At 36.6% G+C, this 18,597-nt stretch overlaps 1 long non-coding RNA gene across 1 annotated transcript; it reads left to right on the top strand.

Moving 5' to 3' along the window:
- Positions 1-465: 465 nt before the first annotated feature.
- Positions 466-5,637, top strand: LOC309860909. The gene is made up of 3 exons (XR_014309702.1): positions 466-701; positions 1,680-1,982; positions 5,176-5,637. It is a non-coding gene; the product is annotated as an uncharacterized lncRNA (long non-coding RNA).
- Positions 5,638-18,597: the final 12,960 nt, after the last annotated feature.

Below are 18,597 nucleotides of genomic sequence, written 5' to 3'. Positions count from 1 at the left end.
TGAGAAAATTATGCCAGAGCCATGGAAAAACCCAAAACCCATACAGGGGAAAAATCCCAGTCATTAGGGGGAGGCGGAATGATCAAATCAAAGGAGATAACTGAGAATCAGATAATATTTTTAAAATCTTTTAAACTGGATATAGACATCTAAAATGAACAAATAAGAAAAGGAATTTGGAAAGGAAAAGAATGTCCATTTTTCTCTGTTGTGAACAAATTATGATCAACTCAGTTGTTTAAAACATACATATTCATTTTTTACCACTGTTTGTCCCGGGTCAGGAGTCCTTCAGTGACAGAGCTGGGTATTCAGCTGCAGGTCCTATATGGCTATAATTAAAGTGTGAGTTGGGCTACTTTTATTTCTATATGCTTGACTGGAGAAGAGTGTTGCTTAGCAACACTCTTATTGTTGACAGAATTCAACACTTATTATTATAGACAGAATTCATTCACTCGTAGTTGCAGGACTGAGAGTCTTAGCTTCTGGCTGCCTGTTGACTGGAGACTTCCTTAGCTCCTAGAGGAGTTAGAATCTGCTCCTAGTTCCCAGCCCTGTGAGCTTTCCCAGCACAGCCACATCCTTCCTCACATCAGTATGGAGAGTCTATAGAATGAATGTACTAGCAGGGAAGAGTCTTGTACACTGTGACATAATCACGAGAGGGAAAAGACAAAGAATCTAGCGCAGAAAGAAAGGTAAGGGTGTTTTTAAATGGTGATAAGTGTTCTCCCACAACTGTGCATCTGGCTTAGGCAGAGGCAGTTTCCAACCGGAATCGAGGAAAGAGGGCTCCAGAAGAGGAGTTGCCAAGAAAGAAGTCAGTTAATTAATGCGTTTGGTGTAGTAAATAGGGAAAGCAGTGGAGATGCAAGTATTAATTTCAGTGAAAATGCAAAGCTGTATAAGAAGGAAATAATAAATGCTAAATACTGAGTTGACCAAAATTATAGTAAAATATTTCAGAGCTAGGACAGAGGGGATGTGTGTGCTTGTATATACATAGTTAGGGTAGGAAAAAAGATATCTGTATCCTCATATCTCAGAGTAGAGAATTAGTAAGTTACCATCAAAGACTTAAGAAAAAAATAGCAGTGTAAGTACCTCAGTGAGGAGTAGGGCATGAACTAGATGGGATAAAGAGCCGAAAGTCATTGCCTGTGATGAGTCAACAGGAAATTGCATATATGAAGGTCAAGGTCTGCTGTTTTTGTTATATCCTTCTTCGTTCATTTGATTTTTAAAACTATGCACTTGTCTAGTCATGATGAAAATAAAAATTAATTTAATAACGAGTATAATGAGATCATTTCGTATTTTACTCCATACACACTAGCACTGGATGAACTTTTTTGAAAGTTCCGGGTCTTAAGTTTGTTTTTAAAAATAAGAACATGTCTCCACTTCCTGCATACCCCATAAAGCCCACGATTTCTGAAGAGGCCGAGAGACTCTCCATTGAAGATGAGCTAGAATGGAGGTAATAGTAGGGCAGTGAGTGGGGAAGGGAGCTGGTGGAGAGTTAGGAGGAATAGATTTCCTTACTTTCCAATTTTCCCCAGGTTCAGTTTATATTAGACGAAGCTGGATTGCAGGCAAAGAACTTCACCAGTGTTTACTGTGTGTTAGGCCCTGCAGAGCTGTTTTACTTATACATCTTCACTTACATCTCACAGTAACCCCACAAGACAGATCTTGCTTAGCCTGTAGTTACAGAGGACGGGACCAATGGTGAGAAGTTAAATAAATTGCTCAGGCAAACCAAGCCTCCCAGAGCTGGAACAAGAATCAAAACCAAATGCTTCTCCAAATCAAGAGCCTCAGCTTTACGTGGTTCTTAACCGAAGCCCTGCTTAGCATCAATCCTTAACGCAAAAAACTGCATCATTTATATGTGAAAACCTCCTTCATTGTGTGAATTAAATATGCCCTCTACAATCTTGTTTACGTTACTTCATTGAACAACAGACAACTCCAAGGTAAATGTTAGTGTTGTCCCTGTAAAATGTTCCAGTCCAGAATCTTACATCTATTTTCATTAAATTTGATATGTTCAAATAGCTAAAGAGTGTTTTATTGAGTAAGTGTAGGTGGTTAATTAAAAAAAAATCGCTATGCAATGTATTGGATTCTTTTGTAATTTTTAGCTAATTATAGGGCAGCTTGATTTCTGTCGCTATTTGATTAAATCTTAACACATGATTTTAGCAATACATCAATATTTAATGAAGTGATTAGCATATAGTTGATATTTTGCTAAATCTTTGGGTAAAGACCTTGCTAATTATGAGTTTAAACAGATCTCTAGTGCCAGCTTTGGTGAAGTATATCCATTTTGAAGAAGAGAAATTGTGTTCTGTTTATTAAGGAATCCATATATTTTGGTATATTCAGGACTTAACCATAAAGAGTTTTAAAGAATCTCCATGTTTGCCCCTCCACTATGGTTGCCCCTGACCTTCTGCATTAATTGCTGTGACAGAAATAAATAGAGGTGTCAAAGAACAGTGATATAGGAAATCATAAAGAGATTAACAGCTCTTTGTGAAATAGTTCCACTCACAACTCTTCGTATGCATGACAACGCCTTGCTGGCAAATAATGGGTGAAGTGATCATAAGGTCTTTGTGCTGACACGGACATGGGCCCTGTTTTCACAGAGCATAGGCAGGCAGAAGGCGAAGGCGACAACAGACCACAGCCTCTGGTTTCCCTGGAGGCCCCACATCTTTCTTGCAGAGGATAAATCCTGCAGCAAAATGTGTGGCTGTACGTAGGCACACATGTGTGTCTGAATTTGTAATTTTAACTCTGAAATTGGCAAATAAGAATGTATTTGTTGATTACTGATCCCAAACAATGTCATCGGAGCTATGCTGATGACTTATACCTAGATCTTTAAGCATATTTTTAAATGAAATGATAAACAAAGATGAAATGATAAAAAAAATAAAAAATAAAAAAACAAAATGATATACAAATTAAATGATAAACAAAGATTAAAAGCTGACAGCTTAAGTTGCTATTTCTGACTTACGTTGTCATCTTTTAAAAGACATTGGTATGAGATTATATTCTTGTTCTCTATCTGAAAGTATATTTAATTTCCTTTATATTTACATGAGAAGACTTATAAATAAGTTGCAACGTGGAAGATACAGCCATTTTTTTTCCTCAAGCACCACAGTTCTGGGGTTCACTGGGAAGGAGTGTGTGTGTGTGTACGTATGTGGGAACACACTCCCCCATCTCCCGCACGCACACTTAAAGATACAGAGAAGGATTGGAAGTGGTAAGTGAAAGGAGTGCAGGCTTTGCACTAGGCAGGATGAATGTTCTCCCATATGGTCACTAACTAACTTGATGGGCTCTCACCAGCCTCTTTTCCTGTCTCCGGGGCTGGAGCTCATTTAAAGAAAAGTGGGATGGAGGCAGCAAAAAGGGACCAGCTGAGCCTTAAAGCCTTTGTTTAGCCTATTAGATCAGGTTAGCGTTTTGCAGATGTTGGGTTTCCAAATCAATAATCCTGTTGACGGCATCTCGCAGCAGGAGCTATTAGATGATGTAATTTGGAATCTGATTTGCTTCTTAGGTTAAGACAAACAAATCTCATTTGCAGTGTAAAATATCTAACATCATGAAAATAATGCCTTCCGTTTTGCTTTCTCACCCAAGGGCATTTTACAGAATAGAAGTCAAGGTTATTGTGACAGTCACCATGCTGCAGACGACTGCAGCCGCAGACCACGTTCTGAAAGCATGCTTTTTTTCTTTTATTAGGTTATTGCAAGGGGTAACCATGCTAGTCGAGGCATTTGGAGCTTTGTATTGTGTGAGGAGAAATAGAAATCCCCGATATTACAGCTGCACTTTTGATTTGTCATTTATTTGGAATAAATAGAGGGTGGTATGCCAGTTGCTATGGAAACGAGTTCTACTTTGGAGCAGTGCAAGACCTTTAAGCACGTTTGAAATTGCTTCTTTTTCATTATGTTTCAGCACTGAGGAAGGTGTGATGTACAATTAAATAGAAATGAAGGTTTAATTTAAACATTAAATTACATTTTCTGGATTGTCCTTTGTGTACGACATGCTTTAAGAAACAAGATTGCTACTGTGTGTTTTGGAAAGAGAAATGGATCATATTCATTGCTGTGCGTGTGTAGGAGAGAGGGAGAGAGAGAGAGAGAGAGAGAGAGATTTACAATGATTCTTCTCATAGAAGTTTATTATGAAAATGCCAGTGCTATCTAGGACATTCTGGAAATCTTGGTAAATACAGGCAGGATTATAAAAAGAAAAATACATGTTTGGATTTGTTTGTAGGTTATAAATCGAGAATTAAGTATTACGCTGAGGGGAAAAAAAAGACAACACTTAACTGCTTAGATTTTTAAAGACAATCTTTTAAGGAAATTAGTAAAAATAAGAGATTACTATTCAGTTAGGGCCCTGATATACAGGCATTATAAAAACAGGAATCTATGCATAGGTGGCAGCCAAAACACGAGGGTTTTGCAGATGAAAGCCAGAAGGAAGCTTTATTAAAATACAGGAAGTGTATTTTATCTCTGAGGAAGTGATATTTTATAGCTTCTGAAATTGAACATGTTGAGATGTTTGTTTAGTCTTATGCATTAATTATATAAGTTGTTTCAGAAATATTAATATAGATTACTCAAAGGTGATCATAGTTATAGCCATATGTTAAAAACTTAGCTTTTTAGAACTCTTTACAATATGTGAATATACCATATGTAAATATATAAAATACAATATATACAATGTATACGTAAATATATGAATACAATATATGAATGCTATAATACATGCTATTCCATGTATTGTCAACAGTTTCAGAGTGATGGTTCAGAGCAACGATCGGTTCCATTTTCCTTGGAAGTGACTTGCCCAAAGTCCCCAGGGGGGTAATCAATGGAACACCTGGGGATCCTTGTTTCTGGACTTCCAAGTCTATGATCTTCCCATTTCTAGAATTACATCTAATCTTGGACTACACCTACAAAACGTCCTATTTTCTTATGACTCACTGAGGCAGGTATCATAAATTATTTAATGACTCTTTAAGAAGCGTGTGATGACGTGTGCTTTAAAATAAAGATTTCTTCTTTGAAGCATCCTAACCTATGCCTTTATTTTTTTTTTTTACAGCTATAAAAATGGGTTTCCCAGTGAATTCTCATCGTTCAGGCTTTGTGGCCATGATCTGCTTTGTACCTAATTTCAACATCCCTGCTCTGTGATAGAGAGGATGTCATCTGCGCGTGTACGAGGTGTCCACGTAATGAGGGGCTATTTATGTCTTGTCACTGTCTGCTTAATCAATCCCTTCCTGGCCCTGCGCCTTCCTGGCAACAGAGCCCCGGCCTCTAAAAAGATGGCGTGGGGCACTGAAAACAGGGTGCTGTCAGGATTGGGGCTTCATCGCTTGTGAGCAGCTGCCGGCACAGCAGTCCTGGGACTTTCACGAGGCTGCTCTGAATATGTTCACAGCCGAGGAGGCTGGCCCCATGCTGCTAAGTCAAAGCCTGTCTGCCGGAGAGCCCTGGCTTCGTCCTACTGCACACAGACAGCCTTGCTCGGAGGAGACACTTTATGCTTCTGTCAAACAGAAATAAAGCTGTTCAGGGTATAATCAATGCCTTTGTAACGTTCCCTACAGAAAGGAGCTCTCGGGACAGAGTCTGTGAGCTTGTTGTCGTTGTCACCGTCAAATGTGAAGATTCTCCTGTCTCCAAACCTTGGTGAAGTAGCGGGATGTCAAAAGGAAAACAAAAAGAAGGATGTGTTGTTCAATTATTTCAGGGCCTATTGTCTAAGTTTGGAAACACAAAGGATTCATAAGGTGTTAGCTCGTGACGGAGATGACAGTCATGTCCAATGTCATGCTGGAACGTGTAGGAGTCTAGGTTCTTTGTGAAGGGAGGCTGACTGGAACGGGGCACCCAAGGCTTCGTACGCGGGCACCTGCCCTCCTGCTCCGGAGTTCTCAAAACTGATGCCCTGGTCTCGGGTGGAACCGAGGCTTCGCCACGGCTTTACCTCGATGCTAAAATCAACACCAGGAAGGCCACCATAAAAATCAAAATAGGTTGTCCCATTCGTAATAGTAAACTGTTAGTGAAAGGCAAACTGCTTATGGAAAAAAGCACAAATCGTAAGCATACAGTTTATGTATATTTTAGAATGAACAACCTGTATAACTAGCACTGCGTACGACACAGACTCTTCTGGAACCCCGTTCCTGCCCCTGACAGCCCCAAAGTAGCCAAGGTACTACCTTCTAACAGCGTGGATTAGATTCTCCAAGTTTGGAATTTTATTTGAGTGGAGCCATACAATACCTATTTATGTGTACTTAGCCTCTCTTACTCAGTGCGACATTTGTGAGATTATGGATGGTTTTGTGACTAATTATGGTTTCTTCATTTCTATTACCGAGTATTATACCATCATATGAGTGTATCTCAGGTTACTTAATCAGGTTAGTTTTTTTCTGTAGATGGCTGTTGGTGTTATTTTCAGTTTGGGATTGTTAGGAATGTTCTATCCCATGTCTTTTGCTGACAAATCTACTTTCTTCCATTGGGCGCACGCCTTGGGGTCAAGGAGTCAGTATGTTGGGCTTTCATAGATACCGACGAATTGTTTTCCAAAGTGTTGGACAAACTGACACGCTCATCAGTCATGTATAAGAATTACACTTGCTCTACATCTCACCTGTATGTAATTTTTTTTTTTAGGTGAAACCTTTTTATTTTTTTATTTTTTAAAAGATTTTATTTATTTATTTGACAGACAGAGATCACAAGTAGGCAAAGCAGGCAGAGAGAGAGAGGGGGAAGCAGGATCCCCACTGAGCAGAGATCCCAATGCGGGGCTCGATCCCACGACCCTGGGATCATGACCGGAGCCGAAGGCAAAGGCTTTAACCCACTGAGCCACCCAGGTGCCCCTCACCTGTGTGTAATTTTGACTGCACTTTAATTTTAGTCATTTGAGTAGATGCACAGTGTATCATATTGTAGGCTTAATTTTCATTATCTGGCTCACTATTAAAATAAAGCAAATTTTCATAAGTGAGTTGGCCATTCAGGGTTTTTTGTTCAAGTTACCTATTGCAATATGTTGCCATTTTTCTATTGACTCAGTTGTGTTTATCTTGTTGTTTGTACATATTGATTTTATAGTCTCGATTTGTTTTTTTCTAATGCATGTTTTGTTAATACTTCTTCCCACTTGGAGCCTTGATTTTTCTTCTTAATAATGCAGTCTAATCATCTATGGCTAGCACTTTTTAAAAAATTCTATTTAGGAAATCTTTAAGATTATTCAAGAAAACCACCCTGTTTTCTTCTAAAAGATATATTGTTCTAACCTTTTGCACACAGATCTACAATTCATCTGAAATTGATTTAGGGTAAGTGGTTGGTTAAAAATAAATACAGACATTTTTCCATTACATTGAATTGTCTGTCAAATTTGTCATAAGTTGAAAAATCACATATGTGTGGGTTTCTTTCTGTATTCTCTATTTGGTCCTAATGGCCTATTTGTCATTTCACCAATACCGTCCTGCCTTTATTACTATAAATCTTTTATGAGTCTTTCTATGTGGTGGTATAAGTTTTCTATATTCACTCTACTTTTTCAAGATTCTCTAGACTACTTGGGCTTTTTGCATTTTCATACAGATTTTAAGTTCAGATTGCCAATGTCCACAAGAAGACCTGCTCAGGTACTAATTCAGATTGTTCTGATCAATATGATGAGTTTAAAAGAATTGATATCTTTACAGTCCATGAGCATTTTGCATACTTTATTGATTGATTGATTGATTGCATACTCTATTTATTTAAATGATGGTACATCAAAAGATAATTCTTTTTTTTAAAAGATTTTTAAAAATTTTATTTATTTGACGCAGAGAGAGAGATCACCAACAGGCAGAGAGGCAGGCGGGGTAGGTGGGAAGCAGGCTTCCTGCCAGTAGAGAGCCTGACCAGGGCTCCAGCCCAGGACTCTGAGACCGAGCTGAAGGCAAAGGATCAACCCACCGAACCAACCAGGTGCCCCAAAAGATAATTCTTCAAATAAATGATTCTATGCCAACAGGATAGCTATAGGGATAAAAATGAACTTTAACTTCTATGTATTAGAGCTTCACATGATACATTAAACCCAATCTTCTTTTTTATAATTTTTTAAATCAACATATAATGTATTATTTGCCCCAGGGGTACAGGTCTGTGAATCGCCAGGTTTACACCCTTCACAGCACTCACCATAGCACACACCTTCCCCAATGTCTGTAACCCCACCACTCTCTCCTTACCTCCCTCCCCCGGCAACCCTCAGTTTGTTTTGTGAGATTTAGAGTCTCTTATGGTTTGTCTCCCTCCCGATCCCATCTTGTTTCATTTCATTAAAATCCAATCTTAACTGTGTTATGGATCTGACTGTGCACATGAAAATTTACCTTCCTACAAAATAATGTTCGTGACTAAATTTATGACCTTGAAGTGGAAAAAATTAAGTCAAAAAATAGATTTTAAAAGGGGCACAGGTAGCACTAAACAAAAGGAAAATAATAGCATAAAGGATCCTGTCAAATTTAAATTTTTTGTTTATCAAAATACAATAGTAAGCTTATAGAAGTTGGGAGAAGATATTTTAAATACATGGCTCATATTTGAAGTCTAAAAAAAACTCATTTAGGTCAGTTAGAAAAGTATTACTCAGTGGAGAATTGGACAAAAACCTTAACACGTGTTTTGCAAAAGAGAATATTCAAAGGAACAATAAATACATGAAAAGGTGCTCATCAGGGAGAAGCAAAATAAACCTTTTCATAAATAGCATTACTCATTTATCAGAACAATAAAAGTGAAAAAAGTATTAACATCAGAGCCAGTAAAAACATGGGGCTATAGGAACTGTCTCAAACACAGCTCGCGGGACTTTATTTTGGTGAAGTCACATCTGAAAGCTGACATTACCTCTTCCAGTTGAATGTCCGCAGTTTCTATAGCCTGACATTCTCAATGACAGGTGTTTACCCAATAGACACCCATGCCCATACACACCACACTTCATAGATTAGGATAGACACCATCACTTACTTTGGTCAAGGAATCAAGAAGAATCCCATGTACACCAGTGTTAGAAGAGTCAAAACATATGGCATGCTCATACGGTGGAATATCGTGGTGATGAAAATGAATGAATGACTGTCACATGTAAGAATATAAGTGGTGAGTGACACATGCCAAGTTGGAAGAAAGAAATACAGTCCAGAAGAATCATACTTGTGTGACTTGATTTATCTTAAGTTCAAAACCAGGCAAAACTAATCTATGGTTTTAGAAGCTAATATAGTCCTGATATTTAAGGTAGAGACAAGAAAGGGGCTTCTGCAGCACTCCTGTTGTTTAATACCTTGATCTGTGCTGATACATAACATTGTGTAAGTTTAAGGTGTACAAAATACCCGTTTGATATACTTATCTATTGCTAAATGATTATCACCATGTTAGCACACCCATGTCATAAGATTACCTTTTTTCCTTTTTTTTCCTCCTGTGAGAACATTTAGGATCTACTCCCAGCATCTTCCAAGGACATAATACTGATCTGACAGAGCTTCATAAGAGCAGGGAACAGGAGCCATGATTACAAAGCTCCTTGAAGGCAACTTTGGGGGATGTGGATATTACATAAAAGCAATTGAAGAAGGTTAGGCAGTTGAAAGCAACTGAAGAAGTTGGGGCATTTATAGAAATGTCTCAATTGATTGTGTCATAATAATGAACTGGACTGAAACAGCAATGAAACAATGGAAATAAAAATAAAATCTGTACCAGAAATCTAGAAGGGAAATGGTACATTTCAGAGCTACAGTAGAGATAGTGGGAATGAAGAGGTTTGGAAGTTTATGAGACAATGAAAACACATGAGAATGCTACAAATGACGACGGACTGAACGTGCGTGTTTGAAGCAGCTCATGAAGTCAAGACGGAGATCCAGGTTTATGGAGTTAGCAGTTACGGGGAAGAAGAGGTCCTGACATAGTCACTGGGAGGGATCCGTCTCAACTCTGGTTGCAGCTGTTGAGATTCCAAGCCTAGGTCGACTAAAACAGAATTCTTGACCAAACAAACATTCAAAAAACCCCCTCTTTCATGAGATTCAAGGTGTATCATTAACAAATTATGTTATTTCCAATTCACAGAATAATAGATAATTTAAGATGATAAAAACTGTCCTACGTAAGAAACAATGTCTGTGACCCTCGGTTTATATACTTGTAAAAGGGTAGTGATGTCTGAGAAATGTGGGAAAGAAAATGGTCCCGTTTAATTAAATAATTACAGTTTTCAATCCATTTGAAATGTCAATTTCTCTGGTCAGTTTCATGCAATACATTTTCCTAAGCTCCCAATTTCTATAGTATTTTAAAACATTCAAAAATTTTTGTTTAGGGGTACTGGGGTGACTCAGTCATTTAAATATCTGACTTCAGCTCAGGTCATGACCTTGGGATCCTGGGATAGTCCTCCACACTCAGTGGGAAATCTGCTTCTCCCTCTCTCTCCCTTTGTCTCTCCCTATGTTAGTGGTCTCTTTTTCTCTCTCTCAAATAAATAAATAAAATCTTTAGAAAAATAAAAAAATAATTTAAAAAATGTGTTGGTCACATCCACAATGGATTAGTCTTCCCTCACACACACACACACCGCCAGTAAAGGAAAAAGAAACTTTTCCCTACATAAAGTTTATGAAGATATTCTATTGTACAATCTTGACAATTCTCAGCATCGAACTCCAAGTTATTTAAGGGACTAGACTTTTTGGATTTTTGTAACTTCAGTGATTGCTACAGTAACTGATTTATTCACATATTTTGAAGAAATGAAAGGCTTGTACCACAACATTTCTTCCACATGCAAATATTTCATTTGACCTCATTCTAGACAAGGTAACTATTAAAGAATATTTTAAAAGGAAGACATTAATGTGCAATAAGACATGCATCTTATTAAGTAAAAGGCTTTCACTGAATATAAAACTCAATTATAAAATAAATCATCAGCTAAAACAATTTGAAATTATTATTCTTTTGGATCAATAATACACATTCAGTGGTCTGTTAATAATTTGCAAATCTTATTTCCCTTAAACACACAGTATTTCCCCAAACGACTATCGGTTGTAATTTAGACATTACCCAGGTGATCTGTCTTTGGGCACTGAATAAAACGTGACCTATCCAAACACAGTAACACAACTGCTAAGCTCAGTAATGAATGACATAATTCTACAGGACCATTTTATATATTATCTATTTATTTTATGCAAGAGTCCACATGAGGACGTATACAAAACAAAGACATCATTTCAATGAGGGAGAATGTTGAAAAATTATAGAATTACTTATGGAAGAGTATATGAAGCAGTATGCTATATATTAGCAATAGCTGAACATTACTTAAATATTTTTATTTTGTACAAATATTTGTGTTACTTTTTGTGATATCTAAGGAGTAAGCTTTAATTTATTTATATGCTTAGGAGTACATCATGGGAGATACTGTGAGCTGCTCTTCCCCCATCTGTGTACCTAGTTCCCAGAGATTAAAATTGGTTTAAGCCAACGAGGCAGTCCCATTATCCTTTGATGAATACTTATTTCTCTAGCTAATAAAACTTTACACAAGTAAATAAATGATAGAGAAGTTATTTATACCTGAGTCTTTTAGGTTTTTAACTCATTTTTTTTAGTTAACTCATTTTAATAGGTTCATTTCTTTTGAGTAACTGATTTTAACCCATAACTCTTCCTAGCAAAGGCAGCTCTATATATTGAAAGACATATTTTCTTTCATTTTTTGCAATGAATTTATACTTAGTCCTCTAAAATGATCAACTGAAGCATCCAGATGGATGGTAGGAATTTATTTTATTATTTTGTGTGACTCACACTTAAAATTGCTCACTACCATTTTGCCCTTCTATATAGAACAATACGGAGAGACATATGATCACCATTTTGACCAAATAGTTGAGTGACTAACCAAGGATTCACTTGTTAGTATAATCTAAATAATTTTTATAAATTACACCTTCAGAAACAGCCTTGGCCATCTTTTAAAATTATAATTCACCTCTGAGTTTTCAATAGTTTATGTTAGGAGGTAACATAGAAACTACTATAGAAACTACTGTTGTTTATACAGAACACAATTCTTTCTACCAAAAAGAAGTATAATTTTGTTTGGGACTTACATGTGCCACTCACAGCCCTACAGTTTTAATGGTAATAAACGGAAGTGTAGTAGTTATGTTACGGAGCGCCTCTGTATGTCAGATCACTTTTATGTACTTTAAATGTAGCTAATCCTCATACACTCTAGGAGAGGCTATCATTATCACCAATTTGCCAAGAGGGTGAAGTAATCTGCTAGGCTTTCACAAGTTAACAATAACAAAGCTGGAATTCTAACCCAGTTAAAGCCATTAGGGATCTATTTTTCCACTGCAAACTCTCAGCAATAAAGGGGCTGGTCCTGAGTTTGAATAGTCCAACAGGTAGGGTTGGGATGAAAAACCCAAAAGAGAAGATGTTTATTCCAGGATTAGCTTTCTTTCTCTCTCCCACTGGACATGGAAAGAAAGTATGTAGATAAAGGATCTTATCAATTATATTACAAGAATAAGGCAAGCCAAGCTCAGCGCAAATTGTAAGCCCAGAGAACTAAAGCAGTTTAGAGCAGTGCCATATTTATTGAGGATACTTTGTGCCATAAGCAAACTTTAACTGTATATTCTGACAAACATTGTCCAATGCAGTCAGCACACAGAGTAAGATAAAACAGTCAATAGAAAAGTTGTAAAATGGTACTGTAAAATTAAATTGCAAAACAATATGTTCAGAATGATTCCATATGGGCTCATGATACACAGATAGGCTCACAATCCTATGTTCACACATATAGGTTCATTTAAACTTTCGTATAATGGGCTATTCTGATTTGTTCATATGGTACTATGATGGTCATGCTGTTCTTTTTTAATACTCTAATATATATATAATATGTATTAAAAATGATAATATACCATTATATTATTAACATATGATACTAATGTATGTTAGTTTATTAATATAATGTATTATAAACACTCAGGAAGGAAGATTTTTAAAATCTACTTAATATTCTAATATATGAATAAACATTTATTTAATTTTGCTGCAACTTTCACTAATATATAAATGACATTTAAGTTAATAACTAGAGCTTTTTAAAATTTCAAGCATCTACAATTAGTTTTTTAAAAAAAGATTTTATTTATTTATTTGAGAGAAAGAGAGAGACAGAACATGAGCAGGGGGGAGGCGGCAGTGGCAGAGGGAGAAGCAGACAAGACCTCCAACCCCCAACTCACCACTGAGCAGGGAGCCTCATGTGGGGTTCAATCCCAGGACCCTGAGATCATGACCTGAGCTGAAGGTAGACACTTAACTGACTGAACCACCCAGGCGCCCCATCAAGCAATTACTCTTTAAGACAAATAGTCATGTACGTTTTAAGAATTTTGATTTCAATTACCTTTGTAAAGTACATGAAAAAATGTATATCCATATACCTGTCACTTGACATTTTTCTTTTTCCCTGAAATGGAATGTACACAGTGAAGTGCATATAGCTTAGGTAAGTGAGTCAAGGAATTTGGATAAGTATATAGACACCCTGAAAACACACTCTCAGTGAAGTTATAGAAATTCCCATCATCACATACTGTTTCTTCATACCCTATTCCAGTCAACGACCACCCACAATTGGCCCCCACTGTTCTGATTTCTCTCAAAATAGAATCGTTTTTCTGTTCTATTTCAGATATACAGAATCTTATGACATGTTCTTTGCATCTGATTTCCTTCACTCAGCATAATGTTTCTGAGATTCATCCATGCTATATGCTTATCACTAAGTTGTTCTTGTTGATTGCTAAGTAGTATTTTAATATATGGAAATATTTCAAGTGATCTTTTTATTCTATTTTTATTCTCCTCTTTGCGGATAGTCAGTTTTTTTTTAAAAAAATTGGGGACTATTATGAAAAAAGTTGCTATAAACATTTTTGTACAAGTCTTTAGTGGAAATATTTTCATATCCCTTAAGTAAACATCTAGTAGAATTGTTAATTTATATGATATGTAAATTTTCAACTTTAAAACAAATTGCCAGATCACTTGCCAAAGAGGTTCTAACCAGTAATTTATGATGGTTCTAGGTGTTTATTTACAAAAACAGAACAAAACTTAGTGGGCATTGCTAAAATTATTTTAATTTTTAAAGATGAGATAAATTATATAAATATCCAAGCCTTGGACATCCCTAGATATACTTGACTAGACCACAGAATGAGTTCATACACACTTCAGTGAGAATGCACTATGACCGAGTTGCTAAGGTGAATATTATTAAAAGATATTAAAAAAGCATTCTGAAGCTTTGAACTTGGCTGTTTGCTTTTGATTTCAGTTCTTTGCATGGCAATATTTGTTATATTTTTATTTTTAGGCAATATGTTCCACTGATTCACTTAAATTTACTTCAGGAGGTTATAAACCTTAGTATTTTGTGTACTAAGTAAAAAGTAAATTGAAAACAGTATGGGTAAAACAAAACAAGTGCGTGTTGGATTTTTGTACTGGTAACAGACTTCTGAAAATGCCTTTAATTATTACTTTTTAAAGACCTTTGAGTTATGGAATGTGGTGAAGCTCTCAGATCTTTATGATAAACCAGGACCCTTTTCCAGAATGTATTAACTACATGTCAATGCACATTACAGTGTAAAAATGTGTGGGAGAATAAATGATCTTTTATCACTGGAAGCTATACTGATGTGTTGGAAGGGTTGGTCTGGTTTCTACCCGGAATTCATTATCCATATGGAGGTGGTTGCACTTTACTTGCAAGAGATTCTCTTATATCAGGAGCCCAATAATCTAACTCTGAATTCCTGGTGAAAAATTCATGATAAGACTTTTCCAGAAAACTGTAATATTGATATTTTGCTGATCTTTTCAGTGACCTGTAATCTGGTGATATAAACTTTTTTTTTCTTTCAGATTACTTAGTCTTAAAAATTCATAAAGAAACAGCAGAATCTTAAAGGTTAAAGGGATTTTAATGAAAATATAGTGGGGTAACACAAGCAAGGCATTTTGTTTAAATTAATGATGATCAATGTAGATCATTAATAAATGATTTTACAGGGGCACCTGGGTGGCTCAGTGGGTTAAGGCCTCTGCCTTCGGCTTGGGTCATGATCTTGGCATCCTGGGATGGAGCCCCGCATCCGGCTCTCTGCTCAGCAGGGAGCCTGCTTCCCTTCCTCTCTCTGCCCGCCTCTCTGCCCACTTGTGATCTCTGTCTGTCAAATAAATAAATAAATAAAATCTTAAAAAAAATAAATGATTTTACAGTGGGGAGGAACAAAGTCTTTTGACTGTCACCTTTGACTATTACTATGGAGAGCTTGGTTCTGAGAACTTTTGCCTTATTATAACAACTGCCTGGAAGTTCTTCATTTGTAATTATGTACCTGGCATAAAACATTAGTGTGTTAGGCTTCTTGGAAACAAAATATTTTTAAAAATTACTGTGCATGGAATGCATAGCCTTTCTAGATTTTAATGGGTATGTTACACAACATTGTTTTTCTGCTTTGCAACATAATATGCAAATAAAGTAGAACAGATGTATTTAACTGTTTTTGTTTGCTTTTTTAGTAGACATGGAGTTTAGGCCAGGTTCTTAAATTATAACAGAAATAGAATAAGGGTCCCAAGTATTTTAATTCTTAACTCTTTTCCTTTTTACAACCTATTGTTGTAGTTATAAAAAGTTATTGTGGTAGAGGAAGGTGTGACTATCAAAGACTTTGTTAAATTTCAGAGCTTAAAGTTGTGTGAGGATTTCCTTTCCATAAGGCATTTATTTCTGAACTAGTTGACGTGGATTTTTCACAACCTATTGCTAAAAGTAATTTGTATGTGGGGGAGAGAGGTCCTACATTTCTTTTTTTTTTTTTTAACTTTTTATTTTTTATAAACATATATTTTTATCCCCAGGGGTACAGGTCTGTGAATCACCAGGTTTACACACTTCACAGCACTCACCAAAGCACATACCCTCCCCAATGTCCATAATCCCACCCCCTTCTCCCAACCCCCCTCCCCCCAGCAACCCTCAGTTTCTTTTGTGAGATTAAGAGTCCTACATTTCTAATAAAGATAAAACTTGGAAGCTATCCTTGATTTATTCCCTGTCTGCATTCATCATATTTCCAATTATAATAAAATGTAACTTCTTCAGTCATTCATTCATTCAACAAATATTTATTGAATACCTACCATGTACCTCACCTTATACTACATGCTTTGTATACAAATTCCCAGCTCCATGAATAGAAGTGGGGCAATAGGTTATAAACAATATAATTAAGTAAAGTTTATGGGGTAATATCTAAAACCAACAATAGAGTAGGAAAGAGGATAAAGGAAATTGGAAGGACTGTAATTTTATATAAGGAACGTAGGATACAATCTTCTGAGAAAGTTATACGTGAGGAAAGACCTGAAAGTGGCAAGTGAGTGAGACTTACGGATATTTGATGGAAGATTGATGGGAGGGGAACAGAGATTACAAAGTCCCTGAGGCAGAGATGGCATCTTAAGTTTTAGAGAAAGAGCAAAATAATAGGTGCGCCTACTATGAGGTAAACTAGGGTGAGAGAAAGTTTGTGAGGGCCATTGCATGTAGGTCCACTGAAAAGACTGACTTTCACCTTGAGTGAGACTGGTCATTGGAAGATTTGGGGTTGAGGATTGACATAATCTGATTTTTAATGAGTGGCTCTGGATAGCCTGAAAGAGGGCAGAGACAGAAGCAGAAACACCAATTACAAGATTATTGGAATAATCTGAACTCAGGTAATAATCTGAACTGGCTTGGATGAAAGTGGCAGCAGGGGAGCTGGTGAGAAGTGGTCACTTCGGGATATATTCTGAAAGGAAAGCTGACAGAATATGCCAAAGTATCAAATTGGAGGTGTGAAAAAAGAGAACAGCCAACAATACTCATGGGTTTGCTTTCAGAAACTAGAAGGACAGAGTTGCCTTTAACTGGTATGGGGAAGACTTTCCATGGCTATTGCCAGATGTCATCATGATTTTTCAGTAGAAGACTCCAACAATCTCACTGATCTCTCTGTTCCACGGACATCTCCCAACCTACTCTCCACCCCATCACCAGGTTTTCTTCCTTTCTGAAGCATAGTCTGATCTTACCCTGTCTGCTTAAAATCTTTCAGTATCTCTTGAGTAACTGCGAAGGAGGCACAAACTGTCTTTTGGCTCTGGGCCCTTAAATTTGTTACTTCATCTGCTAGAAACTTCATTCCATTCTTCACTCAATTAAACTCATTTCCCATTTTTCTTTTCTTACGTAACTCTTATTTTCTTTCAAGATTCAAATATGGTCTTTTTTTCCTCCCGCAAAATTTCCCTCATTCTCTAAAATATATCAGACATAAAATGTATTAGTCTATATTGCAATTTACCTTTTATTTTAATTAAAATGCTTATTTCAATGTACAGTGACATACAATAATATTTGAACACTCACTATTTTCTCTGCTTGGAAAAAACCCCACTAGTTCAACTTTTATTGAAAAAAAAAAAAAGTATGCAACCCCAAGTCTTAGGATTTCATTTGGCATGTTTTAAAACTTTATATAAATGACATCACAGAGTAAGAATTTATGTTAGTTATCTAGAGCTGCCCCACACATCATCCCATAACTTAGTGACTTAAAGCAACCATAATTCTCTGTTATCTTTCACAGTATGTACGGGCTATGAATTCAAGAATGATTCATTGGGGGAACTTCTAGTTTAGAGTTTCTTCTGAGTTAGCTGCTACTTAAAGGCTACACTAAGGCTGGAGGGTCCAATTCATACATTTGGTGAATGGTTTCCTCTCCATTAAGCCTCACTATGGGCTGTTCGTATGTCCTTTTGTTACTGAGGTCAGTTTTCTCCAGAGTGAATGATGCCAGAGTAATCAACATGGAAACCTCTCTGCCTTTATCATGTAGCTGTGTACTGAAATAAATATATATTACTGTATTCACATATACAAGTCTATCAATACTCTTAATAATGTACGTATGTATTCTATTATTCACATTGGGCAGCCAGCCAGGATTCTATATAGAAGATGATTTAAATTTGTAAATTCCAATAGGCTAGGATCATTGCAGGCTATGTAGGAGGAACAACATTATAGATTGCGCTCTGGGTACCAATGATTTACGTTCCTTCTACATTCAAAATGTGCTCATCCTCTTCCAAAACTCCCCCAAATCTCATCTTACTATAGCAGCAGCTCAAAGTTTAGGACCTCATCACCTAAACTAGATCCAGGTGTGGAAGTGTGTTCCATAGAGCACAGTTTCTCAAATACAGCTCCTTTAGACGGAAAAGACTCATAAATTAAAGA

Source organism: Mustela nivalis, assembly GCF_964662115.1.
Source record: "Mustela nivalis genome assembly, chromosome: 3".
NCBI classification, from domain to species: Eukaryota; Metazoa; Chordata; class Mammalia; order Carnivora; family Mustelidae; genus Mustela; species Mustela nivalis.
Note: the sequence above shows the minus strand (reverse complement) of the source record. Positions and strands in the feature narration are given on the sequence as shown.